This window comes from Wolffia australiana, chromosome 11 (assembly GCF_029677425.1).
Source record: "Wolffia australiana isolate 7733 chromosome 11, ASM2967742v1".
NCBI lineage: Eukaryota > Viridiplantae > Streptophyta > Magnoliopsida > Alismatales > Araceae > Wolffia > Wolffia australiana.
In genome coordinates this window covers 9,038,554-9,051,903 of record NC_135845.1, presented here as the reverse complement: position 1 = coordinate 9,051,903, position 13,350 = coordinate 9,038,554, and the positions used below count along the sequence as shown (strand labels likewise).

General features: G+C 45.7%; 1 long non-coding RNA gene across 1 annotated transcript; it reads left to right on the top strand.

Moving 5' to 3' along the window:
* The first annotated feature begins 4,317 nt into the window (after positions 1-4,317).
* On the top strand, positions 4,318-6,515 carry LOC144709555 (uncharacterized). Its single transcript, XR_013583060.1, has 3 exons — positions 4,318-4,352; positions 5,231-5,610; positions 6,156-6,515. It is a non-coding gene; the product is annotated as an uncharacterized LOC144709555 (long non-coding RNA).
* Positions 6,516-13,350: the final 6,835 nt, after the last annotated feature.

Here is a 13,350-nt window from a genome sequence, read left to right as displayed (position 1 = left end):
ATGTCGGGTTCCATGAGCACTACAACGATCTCAGAGAGAACGTCCAAAGATTGAAGATAGTCTAGTTGGGTTTCTCCTGCTTCGGGCCCGGATGGCCACGACGGCTGACATGGCAGATTAACTTCCACGACTTCGACGCGTCGTCGCCCTCGGACGAGCGATGGGAGGAATCAGTGGATGATAGAAGTAATCTAGAAGAAAGCAGTTCCAAGAACAGTTTTTTTTCTGTTTTTTTATTTCACGATAGTTTTTCTGTTTCTGAATGGATGGCTCAGATAATCAGAAGTAGGTGATTCTAACTGACTAGTGGTTAAGTGGTCTGCCAAGGTGGTAGCTCCATGAGTTGTATAAAAACCTGTGTGGACCAAACATAAATCATAACGACAAGTGTTTTTGACTCTCTTTCTGAGTGAGTGAGAAATATCTCTTGCGTTATCTCCTGGAGTTCTTTCCAACAATTGGTATCAGAGCAAGGTTCGTGGTCCTAGAAGCGTGGCGATGCCGAGATGAGGAGCGGTGCCGGTATCAGAGGCTGGTGAAGGGTCTTGTGTGGATGGAGACAGAGCCAACATGGGAGTGCCCAGAGCGACGGGTACGTTGGGTGTCTCTACTGCCTTCCCTACTCTTTCTAGGACGAACTATCCTCTATGGGCGAAGAGGATGGAGATATTGCTCGAGGCGTACGGGTTGTGGAGCGCCGTCATCGAGGATGATGTGCCAAGGACAAAGGATCGTCTGGCTATGGCGACTATTTTTGAAACTATTTTCAAAGATCTTCAGCTTCAGCTTGACGAAGACAGAAGCTCGAAGGAGACGTGGGAGACTCTTCGAGTGATGAACATCGGTGTTGACCGAGTAAAGCAAGCTCGCAATCATGCATTGAAGCGAGAGTACGAGAACCTGAAGATGGGTAAGGATGACTCAATTGTTGATTTTGTTGGCAAGTTATCTAGGATTGTGTCGGAGATGCGCAATCTAGGAGAGAAACTCACAAAAGGAGACGTCGTTGGAAGGTTGCTGCGAGCAACACCGGGAAAGTTTGAAAATGTCACTATGGCGATAGAGCAGTTTTGTGACATCAAATCCATGTCCTTTGAAGCACTTGTGGGCTCATTGAAGGTGCAAGAAGACATGCTTCGAGAACGAGATGCAGTGGATGAGGAGCAAGCACTTCTTACAAGGCAAGATGGAAGACGAAGTCGTAGAAGAGGTTGAGGTCGTGGAAGCAATGGACGAGGCAAAGATGATGACTACAAGCCCCGCCATAAGTCAAAGGTCAAGTGCTATAATTGTCATTGATATGGACATTATGCAGTGGACTGTCTAAGTGACGACGACGAAGACAAGGAAGATGAAAGGGCCAATCTAATCGGTACAGGACAGGAGCATGTATCTGCTCTCTTGTAGGCCATCACAGATGAACAAGACTGGGAGTTCAGAATGTGATTAGTCTTCAAGATGAAGGGGGAGAATGATAGAAGTAATCTAGAAGAAAGCGGTTCCAAGAACAGTTTTTTTTTCTTTTTTTTGTTTCACGATAGTTTTTCTGTTTCTGAATGGATGGCTCAGATAATCACAGGTGGGTGATTCTAACTGACCGGTGGTTAAGTGGTTTGCCAAGGTGGTAGCCCCATGAGTTGTATAAAAACCTGTGTGGACCAAAGATAAATCATAACTACAAGTGTTTTTGACTTTCTCTTTCTGAGTGAGTGAGAAAGATCTCTTGCCTTATCTCCTCGAGTTCTTTCCAACAGTAAAACTCTGAGAAGGGAGGGCGTGGACATTGGGAGGACAAGAAGAGACGGCGTTGACTCAGCCCTGGTCTCCTCCTTTCTGCGCCCATTCTTCCTCTCCCCCTCGCAGCGGAAGCCTCTTTGGGTGACCTTCCACAGCGCCTATGATGTCGCCTACCTCGCCAAGCTGCTGCTAGCGCACGAGCCGCAGTCGCTTGCGCTACCGGACTTCACACGACTACGGGGCGATATCCTCGGCTGAGTCGTTGACGTGAAGCACTTGGAATGCCACGTCCACGGTGCGCACCTCGGGCTCCACCGCCTCGCCGAGTCTCTGGGTGTCGCCAAAACGTCCGCGCACCAGGCGGGCGCTCAGAGCCTGCTAGCGAGCGAGATCTTTGACGTTCTAATGCCCCGTTTGCCGCCAGGTCGACATGTAAGCCACAGAGACGAGTCCCACGTGGGCATCCTCCACGGGTTAGAGGAGAAGAGGATAGCCCACCCTCTTCCTTCTTCTTTGGAGCAGAGCCGGCGCTTTCTCCTACCACGCCATCCGTGCCCTATATATTCGATGCCAGTATTTTTTCCCCAGTTCTTTCCTTACGCTGGGCCGTGCTTGGGAGCTCCCAGAGCCTTCTTCGGTTACGGTCAACCTTTTGCGCCTCCCCGATGATTATGGTTTAGTGGAGAGAAAAAAGATGGACTCTTCATGTATCGCACGTTGGATGGTCTCCTTTTAGCACTCGAAATCATTCAGGGGATTCAGAGGGTGGCCTTTAGAGGTTTTTCTGGTGTAACACACCCCTGGATAGATACTTAAGTCGAAAAGAAAGTTGGAGGTGTAAGGACGAAGATCACTAGTTAACTCGTGTAATGCTGTTTTTTTTAATCCGCCCTGCGGAGAGCGCGTCTCGTTCTTGAGTATATTGCCTTCCTGTTCTTCATTTACCTCGGTAACTTTGACTCCAGTTGGGATTTATTTTGTGCGATACTGGGACACCGATTCGGTTGTTGCTTGGTGTTGCTCAAAAAAGAGCGAGTAACAAAGGGAGTTTCGTCAGTAAACTCCTCGACGGATCAAGAAATAATATTGAAACGAAAAATTTATCAAGGCGGCATTTCCATTAATTCTCTTCTGCATTTCCATTCGGCAGCCCAAGCGCGATTCTCCGCAACGGCGGAAGGCAAGCGCATCAGAATAATGCGGAAGCCATTTTCCCCATCTTTTCATTTCACGGTTTTATATTTATTTTTATGTTCGTTGGGCAAGACTAAAAACCGTCCGAGAGAGAGAGAAAGTGATAGAGAGACAGACAGAGAAAGAGAGACAGAAAGATAGAGAGAGAGAGAGAGAGAGAGAGAGAGAGAGAGAGAGAGAGAGAGAGAGAGAGAGAGAGAGAGAGACGGAAAGATAGAGAGAGACCAAAAGACAGAGAGAGAGAGATAGAAAGACAGAGAGAGAGAGCTGACAGAACGGGAGGTAGGGAGAAAGAGACAGAAGAAGAAAGTGAAAGGGAGGGAGGGAGGGAGGGACGGAGGGCGAGGGAGAGAGAGTTGTGAATAAGACGAGTTGTGCATACCTTCCCTTATATATGGTAGGGATGGTTTCCCCTAATTTGGCCCTTTAGAACAACCCTCCCTACCATATATAAAGGAAGGTATGCCCAAAGAGACTCTTGACATTTTATTTGAGAAATTGAAAATTGAGTTGGCCTTCTCTCTTGGGGTTCCCTCCTCCATGGAAATTTATCTTACGGCTTTCTAGAGTCCATCCAAGGCGGACGATCGCTAGATGACTGGCTGCAAAGTTCACCGCTGCTGAAGACGTTGCCATCGCCAGAAGAACAGACACCGTCCTCAATCCTCACGTTCCATCCGGGGTTCTTTTCCTGTTTGGCCCTCAGTCCCGCTTCCCCAGGACCGAACAACGACTCAGCTGCTACGACGCTGCCATCATCGCCATGCCCGATTTCATTGCGTTGCTACTAGGCGGGTACCTAGCGTCGCCACGCCTTCGGCTTCTACAACCTTCCTCGATATGCCGTCTCTACCCCATGGCCGGCCCCCATACCCACTCTTCGCCGACGTCGCCCTGGTCGCCGTTTCTGCTGCTGCGAGCGTCGTCCTTCCCAGCCACGGCACCTCACTGCCTCCATCGGCCATCAGCCATCAGCCATCAGCCATCAGCCATCGATGCGACCACCCGTGTCCAACACACTGGTCTCCCTCGTGCTAGCCGGAGGGCTGCCTTTCTAGGTCCGTTGCTGCCATCAATCCGTGGACGCCGTCCACCCCAAACGACCGCATCCCCCGACCACCTGTCAACTTCGGCCGGCGCGTGCTCCGCGTGTTGCAGGGGCGTTCCACACCCTTTGCGCATTCCACACATGCGTGGGCACTTCTCACGCTCCGCGCCCATGCACGTGTTTTGCGCGCCCGCACGCTCTGTGGGCTCAGCACCCCCGGGTGCGGCTCTTCATGTGCTCCGCGCACACAGGACCCAGACGACGTGCTTCCTCTGCCCTGTTGCTATTCCTACAACTACCCATCAGGCATCTACAAGTCTAATCATCCACAAGAACCCGCTTCTCGCACGAGCACCTTGGCCCTGGCCCGCAGGTCACATCGCTCTTCCCTTTCTTTTCCAGTAATATTACATTAGTTTGTGCCATCCTCGTTTGCTCCTCTGATGGAGTTTTTGAGTCCGAGGTTGAGCCACTGAATCAAGAGACGAGGAATTTCATTCCTCGTGTGGATGCATGGCGCTCTCTGTGATGGTTTCTCTCTCCCTGTGTCCCTCGCGTTGTCTCACCCTCTCTTTCTCTCGCCCTCTCTCCTGCTCTTCCTCTTTCCCCCTCTCTCTCCTCCTCTCTCCCCCCCTCTCTCCCTCTCATTCTTCTCACTCTTCCCCTCACATTCCCTCTCAGTCACTCCCTCTCTCCATATCATTCTCTCCCTCTCTCTCACCCTCTCTCCATCTCATTCTTTCCCTCTCTCTCACCCTCTCCCTATTTGCGTTAAATGATTTTTTTTAGAATGATATTCTGAGTTTTTGGCATTTTATGTATTTTTTGGGATTTTTATGACACCAAATTCTGAAATAATATAATCTTCTGAATCAGAATATAATTTTTTGGGAAATTTTGATATTAAATTCCTAAAGATATGATTTTTCTAAGTCGAAAGATAAATATTTATTTATATTTTTGGGCCTTTTATTTTGCGATGAATCAGAGTTAGGATAATGATTGGCGATAGCCAATCATTAACCTGCTTAATGATTGGCACCAGCAAATCATTTAGCTAAGTTGTTAAGGCATCGCAATTATTGATACCATAATTGCATTTAATGCTAACGAAATTAGCTTTTATCTTTTTTCTATCAAAGATGACGTGGACCAATAAAAAAAGTGAGTCTGTTTTTCGCAATCAATGCTGCACTGAGATTTGAGTAGCCCAGATTAAAAAATTGATTTTCTCTATCTTTTTTTGACCAGTCAATAATGATGTCCGGGATGACGTGCTAGTGACACATGGCAGCACGTGTACATGCGCGCATGTACGTGGCATGCTTGTGTCAGATAATGATTGGAGTAAAAAGGGAGGCAGATGATGTGACGCTCACTGACGTTGTGACACATCAGCTGTGAGCTAGTTATGTTATAATATATATAAATAATATACTATCATCATTCCCTTTTGTCTTTTTCACAAGGCGACATGGCAGGACAAAAGCCGTTGATCACAGATGATGAAGAATCTCAGCCAATCATCACATTAAATGCTTGGATGAGACAAAATTCTAACCGAATGACGGGATGGCGCTGACAATGATAAGGAGAGAGAAATATTTGAATAATAATCAGCCAACTTCCAGGTTTGATATCCACAATCCAGAAGTCGGATAGACCTGAAATTGTAATGGCAGATTTTTCTTTTTGTTCCCTATCCATCCATATGGCTGGATCTATAAATTGAGCCCTTGATTTAAAAAAAAATCTTTAAGCTCACTTACTCCTAGTTAAATTGAGCCCTTGATCTTTTAAAAAACAAACTTTAAGCTCACTTACTCCTAGAGAGTCAACTTGAAAGAAAGTAAACTTTTGAAGGTCCCTAACATCTGTTCCCTATGGAGATGACCCTTACTCCTCACAATATAACTAAATTATTGACAAGGATCGGTTTATAAATATTATTGAATAAACTCAATTTCATAAGTTAATTTGATCCTTCATTTTGAGTTTATCATCCCTCTCTCCCCCTCTCTCCATCCTGTTTTCCTCTCTCTCTTTCCCTTTTTCTCTCTCGCCCTCTCACCCTCTCTTCTTATCCCTCTCACCCTCTCCCTCTCTCCTCTCTCTCTCGCCCCATTCCTCTATCCCTCTCTCTCTCACTCTCTCTCTTGCCCCCTCCCTGATGCAGGATGGCTAGCACTGACATGAGTAGATAAGGCTAAAGCTCAACTATGGCAGGATAAAACATACCACAAATGATGATGGACAGTGGTTTTCGGCCAATAGGGGGGACTGTTAAGGCAATCTAATAACCTGGGAGGACCCCCAAGGCCATCCCAATGCATCGATGGCCATGGGAGGCCCTTCCCAAGCCATTAAAGGAGCCCGCCGGCTCCCAATGTCCTCATATCCGATCCAGAAAAGAGGTAGCAACGGCGGACCCTTTTGGCGGGGGTGAGAGCAACTCCAACCGATCAAGACAGTGCCAGAAGAGTTAACTACTCTCATCTATCTCGCATTTCTGCTATAAAAATACATAAAAAATTTGTACGACTATATAGTAAGTCCAAAGCTTATAAAAGTAATATTTTACTACTATAGTTGACTTACTAATCATATATATCTCCTTCCTTAATACTATGCTTAGTCTCTTTACCTTCTCTTAATCCATTTCTCTATATAATTAACTAAATTCCTCTAAACTAACCCATAAGTCTATTCTCTACCCGCATCAAATTAACCTCTTAGTATACATATCAGTATATCCACCTATATCAATATCTACTTGATTGATCCTTAATCTCTCCTTCAATTTATTAATCATAATTCTATTTTTTCTTACCTTCTATTAAATTAAATACTTTAGTGAACTAAACTCCTACATCTTGTTACTATAATAACTTATTTTTTATTCAATTCAAATTGTAATATCATTATCCCTATATCCACTTCTTTTTTTCACATCGCATACTACTAACTAAAATAATGTCTTGTATTCTCTCTTTCTATAGTTCTCTCTCACGTCACTAATAGTCATTACTATTCAAATATTATATTAACTCTCTCATTCACTAAATTCTATCTCACACCTCCTAATTACTTAATGTTCTACTCTAGTGGTTATCTTTATTATTATCATTAGCATTACCCCTTAACTACTCTATTATTATATACACCTCTAAAGGCCAGTCCGTGTGAAGATGACCTCACTCCTACTATACACTCCATCTGAGTTCTATTTTTATCTAATTAAAATGGTTTTCAGCAAATTGAAATTACAACAATCCATCAAAATTACATGCATAATTTTCATTCACCAACTATCAATGCATATTTGTGACGCTTAAAAGGATTTGTTCCATTGACTGAACTTTGTATTTTCGTCTATTTAATTGTATTTTTACAGAGTGGTCGGCCATAAATTTATTGTGTGATATTTAGATATATTTATATATATCTATGTTTTGTAATATTTTAATAACGAGTATCGTATTTTCAGTAATTTCTTGTATTATATGGCTTTTATGCCATTAAAGCCATAGAGTGAAGGAGTTTATTATTTATGAACGAAAATTTCAAATTATTTAAATGCTATAAATGAGTTTGAACACTTAATGAAGTCTTCGTAACAGCTTGTGCCATGAGAGGGAGGGAGAGAACTAGAGAGAAAACTAGAGGGAGAAAGAGAACACGGGAGAGAGAACAACAGTGAGAGTTCTAAAGAGAGAGAGAGAAAGAACACGATAGAGATAGAGGGAAAGAACAAGGGATAGAGAACAAGAGAGAGAGCTAGAAGGAGAGAGAGAGAGAGAGAGAGAGAGAGAGAGAGAGAGAGAGAGAGAGAGAGAGAGAGAGAGAGAGAGAGAGAGAGAGAGAGAGAGAGAGAGAGAGAGAGAGAGAGAGAGAGAGAGAGAGCAAGCGAGAGAGAAAGTGTTGTGGACTCAGTCAATGTGGGTCCCAACATAGTAGGAAAACCCTACTTATGTACCCGCGAGAACATTTTGTGATTTTATGATGGAAAACTTCCGCCGCCTCCCTTCCTCCTATTCTTCCTCACGCTTCCTGGTTCTTTCTTCTTCCTCTCTTTTGATGTAGGACAACTAGGGGAGATGGGAGTGACGATGACGGGTGGAGGGTACTGACGGGTTTGGATGGAGGGATAAAACTGATGTAGGACAACTAGGGGAGATGGGAGTGACGATGACGGGTGGAGGGTATAACGGGTTTGGATAGAGGGATAAAACAGACCACAGAAATCCACGCGATCGAATTAGAAATTTAAAACCGATGAAATACTGGTGGTGCAACCCCGTACCTTGTCGATGAAATACTGGTGTACTGTCTTCAACCACCGCGACGATGCCAAAGCACCAAATCCAATACACAAATTCACGTCACAAGGAAATCTCACGATTGAGAGAATTTGATGGGAATTCCAAAACAAATCAAATCTGTTGACAGTGGAGAATTCTCGTGGAATACTGGACAAAGAACACGTCGACACCAAAGAGTTCAGGCGTACCTCGGCACCGGAGTGCATGAAGAGGCTGCAGGGAATTCTGGTCGTGACGTGACTGGACGATTCGGGCGTTGTATGGCCCACTGGAAGAGAAGATCTGGACGTTCCGGGCGTTGGCCGGCCCTAGCAAAGAGACGGCGGACTAAGCTTGGTTGCTTAGTGGCCGGAGTGCTTGGGCGTGGGGCGTTGTTTGAGGTGCGATTGATGTGCGCTTCGACAGGGTGTCGTGGATCCAACTGCGCGGTCAGTTGGCGGGGGGTCAAGGGGGGAGTCGCCCCCTTGCTGGGTTTGGGGCAGCGCCCCGAAACCTAAACGGTATGCGCTGCGGTAAGAAGCTTCGAGGGCGTCCGGAGGCTCGGGCAACAAGCACGCAGCGTGCGCCCGCCGGTACGTGGCGTGCGCAGGCGCTTGCGTGCGGGGGCGCCGGCGGGCGCTTGCGTGCGCGGGCACCGGCATGTGCTGGCGGTTGCGGGTGGCAGGTGCTAGGGCGCGGTGTGGGCAGCCCAGAGCAGGCGGCCTGCGCGGCCGCTAGCACTGGCGACCTAGTGCAGGTGGCCGGCGTTAGGGCGCAGGCGCGCGCGCGGGCGCGGGTGGCCTTGAGCGGGCGTCTGCACTGGCGCTGGCGACTCTGTGGGGGCAGCCGGCGCAGGCACGGCGCGGGCGGCGGCGCAGGCATGGGCGCGGGTGGCCGGCGCTAGGGCGCGGGCGCGGGCAGCCTTGAGAGGGCTGCCTGCGCTGGCGCTAGCGCTAGCGGTTGTGGGTGGCCGGCAGCTACTGGACACCCTTGGGCGGGCGGCTGGAACCACGTGGCCGGAACATAGGGCAGATGGACCAAGAAGAAGAGGGGATGGGGGAGAGAGAGAGAGAGAGAGAGAGAGAGAGAGAGAGAGAGAGAGAGAGAGAGAGAGAGAGAGAGAGAGAGAGAGAGAGAGAGAGAGAGAGAGAGAGAGAGAGAGAGAGAGAGAGAGAGAGAGAGAGCTGGGCAGTCCTCCAAGAAGAGTTAAAACAAACTCAATTCTTGAATAATGACTGCCTAACTGTTTCTTGAAACAATGGCCTATACATATAGGCCTTGGAGGAAAGAGAAAATACAACTTAACGATGAGAAATTAAAGACGAGAGACGTACTTCGTGTCACGTCAAGGGGCAGTTGTTGATCTGCCGTTGGCAACGTGTCATGATGCGTGAAGGGGCGTGCGTGCGTGGAGACGTGCGTGATGCCGGAGTGTTGACTTTGTCCGATGACGGTGGTGGCGTGTCTGTAACGGCGGCATTGACTTCGGTTGACAGTGGCGGAGTGTCCGTAGCCGTGGCGTTGACTTTGGGGTACGGTGGTGACGCATCCAATGTCGATGCGTTGGCGTCCTCCCCATCATCTTCTCTCTAGGACTTCTAGTCGATATCTTCTTCTTATTCTTCCCACATTCCTCTCCATCCTCCTCCTCCTCTCTCTTCCTCTCCTCTCAACATGGTATCAAAGCTAAATCTACTCAGGCAACCAACAATGCAAGCTGTCCCAGTGGATCTTGTCGCCTACACGAAGAAGGTTTTCAGCCTCTTGTTTGTCTGCTATTAACAAATACAAAATAGCAGATTGTTACTTTGTTGTTGTTTTCTATGGTGATATTTCATGAAGCCCATATTTGGGCATGTTGAAGAGTTGCTCGACTGTTGGTGTAGTGCCGTGGTGAAGGTGCCTCTATTATTCTAGCAGTTGATATATCTCGAAGTCCTTATTTGATCCTGACAAAGTATTAATCGATTGTTGTTGCTATTATTCCCCAAGATGACAGAATCTTCTACCATGATCACGACACTTGAGAAGTTGATGACACGCTTGCTAGAGCAGTGCTCTTCCAGTGGCGAGGAGCCTAAAGTTGTCGTACTTGAAGCTAATCCAATCAAACTGGATGGTCCAGACACATATCTAAGCTGGATGAGATAGGTACATCTTATATTGACTACACATAATTTATTGGGCTATATCTCCGGCGATGAAGAACCTCCCAAAGGGGATGATAAAGCTTTAAAGAACTGGCAAGCAATCTAACTCTCGTATTACCGGGTGGTTGCTTGGGTTCATGATCCCACATGTTGCTCGTAATCTTGATTCATTCACTATTGCATCTGAGTTGTGGAAGGCGGTTTCCAAATTGTACTCTCATGAGCATAACAGTTTACATGCTTATAGAGTACAACGTGAACTCCGGACCCTTGTCTGGGGAACAAAGTCAGTGACAAAATATGTTGGAGAGTTTCGTCGTTTATGGAATGACTTTGATTATCACTTTCGTTTTATTCCCACTGACCCTAATGATTTCATCAGATTCAGGCAGTGGATTGAACGTCTATGGTTGGTCGATTTTTTAGATGGTTTAAACACAGAATTTGAGCATTGTCGTTCAAGAATACTCAGCTCAACAATATGGCCTACTCTTGATGAGGCTATCTTGAAGATTATTACTGAATAAACACGTCTGAAGTTAGAATCTATCTCTCTTCAACAGCCTGGCTCACAATCCGCTCTCACTGCACAACCTTTAAACTCTTCCAGTGTTAGTTCTGGCTTGAACCGAGTTGAGGGTTCTACTCCGGGACGTGTCTTGAAGATCTGTGATTATTGCCACAAGCCTGGTCACATTTGAGCATATTGTTATGGTTTACACGATCATCCTGACCCTTCCAATTTGTCTTCTAGTCACCGAGGTAGAGGTCAAGCATGAGCTGGCAATAGTGGGTGATCTAACCGGGGTCGTGGCATAGTGGAATCATCAAACTATGCGCATTTCTCTTCCGCTTCCACTCCTGAAGACCTCACTGCGTTAGAGCTCCAGCTCCAACGTTTTAGGGAGAGCCTACAATCTTCCACCCGTGGTTCAGAAGCTAGTTCATCAAGTACAAATGCAGATTGCCCCAGCTCAACTACGGAGAATTATTTTGCACAGTCGAACAGTGGAGGTCACCTATTTGCTCTAAATTGTTATGATTTATCTACCTGGATCGTTGACTCTGGTGCATCTAATCATATGACTGGAAGCTCAAAACGCTTTATTTCGTATTCTAAAATTCAGGCCTCGATAAAGAATGACTAGCAGATGGTTCATTTGCGTCTATTTCTGGAAATGGCATTATGAAATGTACTAATACTATGACTCCCACGTCGGTTATGCACGTACTGAAGTTCCCTATAAATTTACTCTCTATTAGTGCCCTCACCCATGATCTTCATTGTGTTGCAAGTTTTTATGAAGATCGTTGTATCCTTCAGGAACTCAAAACCGGGCGAACACTTGGGACTGGCACAATGCGTAATGGAATCTATTATCTGGATGTCGGAGACCATCACGACGGCACCAAGCATGGGTTATTAGTACTTTCTTCTCCTGAACATGAACTAATTTTGCACCATTGTCGACTTGGGCATGTACCATTTGATATTTTAAAAGGCATTTATCCACGACTGTTTGCTAATTGTGCAAAATCAAAATTAGTATGTTATGCTTGTGAACTAGCAAAACATATAAGAACTTCCTACCCAGAATCTATGCACATTTCTAGTTCATCCTCATTTGAAATTATTCTTCTGATATATGGGGACCATGTGTGATGCCTTCCGTGTTTGGCCATCGATGGTTTATTACATTTGTTGATGGGTTTAGTCGTTGCACTCGGGTGAATCTTATGACGCATAAAAATGAAGCCTTTACTTGATTCTAGTCATTTTATAATATGATATGTACACAATACTCAGCCACAGTTAAGTTTTTCCGCTCACACATGGCACATAATACATGTCACGGGAATTCCAAGACTATATTTCATCTCTTGGCATCATACACCAAACGTTGTGCATAAATACTCCTGCCCAGAATGGAACAGCTGAACAGAAGAATAGACATTTGTTGGAAGTGGCTCGTTGCTTGATATTTTCAATGAATGTTCCAAAGTTTTTTGTGGAATGAGGCAGTACTCACAGCTGCCTATCTCATTAATCGTATGTCTCTCTGAGTGCTAAGGTTCAAAACACCCATTCAATATTTGGAAGGTAACAATTCCTTTATTGTACCCCTGAAAGTATTTGATTGCGTATGTTTTGTACAGGATCATCGACCCTCTGTGAGTAAGCTTGACCATTGAGCCATCAAATGTATATTTGTGGGATATTCACCTACACAAAAATGAGAAAAATGTTGGTCGCCTTCAGAACGGAAAATGTATGTAAGTATGGATGTAACGTTTCGAGAAAATGAACCATTTATGGGAATTCTCCAAGCGACAGCAACACTACAATCGGGGAGCAACCACCAGCATCAGAAGATCAACCTCAAAGGATATATCAGAGTTTCCAACCTGATCCTCAAGCTACCTCGGGTGGCAACCAGGGGGAGCAACGTTTGGAAGAAACTCATGCTCCTCATGACGATATTCCTTCAATATCAAAGGTAACTCCACAACCATTCCCACATAATGATTTACATGTTGAGGAACAATCTAATGAGCCAGCAAGAGAATTAGATATCCCAATTTTGTTATGCAAGGGGGCACGCCCCAAGGTACTCCCATCAAGATTTCGGGATGGAATTGGATACAAGCACGATAGAGCAAATTTTGTGTCCTATGAAGGCCTTACACCATCCCATAGAAAGTTTTATTGCAGCTTTATCCTCTATAAGGGTTCCCCATAACTGGAAAATAGCATGGGAAGAGGCGAAATGGAAACAAGCAACGCTTGAGGAAATGAATGCTCTTGAAAAAAATAAAACATGGGATCTTACTACACTACCAGAAGGGAAGAAGTCAGTGGGTTTTAAGTGGTATTCACTATAAAGTAAACTCCAGAAGGAACTGTAGATCGATACAAGGC